General features: G+C 41.8%; 1 pseudogene; it reads right to left on the minus strand.

The window, feature by feature from the left end:
• Positions 1-450: 450 nt before the first annotated feature.
• On the minus strand, positions 451-658 carry LOC120585433 (small nuclear ribonucleoprotein G-like; annotated as a pseudogene).
• Between the last annotated feature and the right edge of the window lie 1,108 nt (positions 659-1,766).

Consider the following 1,766-nt stretch of genomic DNA (forward strand, 5'->3'; position numbering starts at 1 on the left):
TCCTTCATAGTTTTCTTTTTCCATTGATTGGTCAAATCAAAGCAGGATTTCCTGAAAGATTTCCACGAGCTTATTTCCAAATGAAGCCATAATGTATTTACCCAATTGGCAATTATTTCTGCAAAAGTCCAGATAGTAAATATTTTAGTTTTTGCAAGCTGTGTTTTAGTCTCTTCTACAACAACTCAGCTCTGCCGATGTAGCAGGAAAACAGCTATAGATGATATGTCAACAAATAGGCATGGCCGTGTTCTAATAAACCTTTATTAACAACAACGTGGAGGCAGCTGGAGGAGACAGTGGCTTTTTGTTTTTTTGACTATTACAAAAGTTTTAATAAAAAATTCAATATGAAAATGTGCACAACCCGATTTTTATGTTGCAGTAAACAGGTGCTGTGGAGAGGGGACGTGTGCAAGCAGTTGGTTCCCTGGTGAACACAGCTATTCTTCACACGCGCTCCGAATCTTCTAACATGATGCTATTTCTTCTCATTACTGCCATTCAGTGTTTCGCTGCCCACTAGTTGTCATATCTACACATTCATCTATCGCAAGATTCATACAGGGATCTATGATATTCCTTGGACATGTCTGTTACCATTTAATTTCAACGAAAACTTCTTGTCCATAAATTTTTTCAACTTGGGAGGGAAAGCTTTGCTCTCGGTGTCTAGTCGGCGAACTCAAAGATGCCAGACAGAATTTGTGGACACCCTCACGGGAGATGGGGGCGTTTTGACCAAGGCTGCAGTGTGCTCATCCTTGCTTTATGTTCTTGCTCAGGAGTTCCACGGCCATCCAGTCACTCCGCATGCCCAAAGTTCTTCCTCCCTATTCATATCCAAACGAAGACTGAGTCACAGTTATTTTATCTCCAGTATTACTTTTCTAGGGCTGTTGTGACAAATTACAATGAACTTGGTGGCTTGAAATAACAGAAATTCATTCTCTCAGTTCTGAAGGCCAGAAATCCAAACTCGTGTGTCAGCAGGGCCATGCTCTCCGAAGGTTTGAAGGGAGGAGTCTTCCCAGCTTCTTCCCAGCTTCTTCCCAGCTTCTTCCTCGCTTCTTTGGTTGCAAGCAATCCTTGGTATTCCTTGGCTTGCAACTATATCACTCTAATCTCTGCCTCCATTGTCACATGGTCTTCTCCCTGTGTGTCTGTCTCTGTATCCAAACGTCCTCCTTCTTATAAGGACATCATTCATATTGGAATCAGAGCCAATCTAATCTAGTATGGCCTCATCTTAATTTTATTACTTCTGTAAAGACCTTACTTCTAAATAGTGTCATGCTCACAGGTTCTGGGTGGACATGATTTTCAGGGGCTGTGTCTCATTTTCTTACCTGTCCTCTGCTTTCCCTCTCAGCTACCACAGCCCTCATTCAGATCTTTTACCTCTCCTCACCTCTGACCTGACTATCCTAACAGTGTCTTCACAGGTCTTGCCTCCTCCCATATCTAGAGTGGCCTTTCTAAAATGCTCTCCATTTTTTTTTTTTTTTGCCAACACACGTGATGGATGAGTTCACTGTGGGACAACAGCCTACTGGGGTGCCCAGATGATGAGCAGACTAACTACACCTCTACTCAATTAATTGACCCTCCTTCAATTCACGGATAAAAGTAAGTCATTTACACTATTTCTGTGTAACTTAAACATAACATGGTCCTACCTTATCCTTGAGAATTTGAAGTTCACTTATAGTTGGACAAGCCTGACCAGTACAAGTGTACTTTTGGGAATCTGAAATCAGGTCTAT

The sequence above is a fragment of the Pteropus medius genome, unplaced genomic scaffold (genome assembly GCF_902729225.1).
Source record: "Pteropus medius unplaced genomic scaffold, Ma_sr-lr_union100, whole genome shotgun sequence".
Lineage (NCBI taxonomy): Eukaryota > Metazoa > Chordata > Mammalia > Chiroptera > Pteropodidae > Pteropus > Pteropus medius.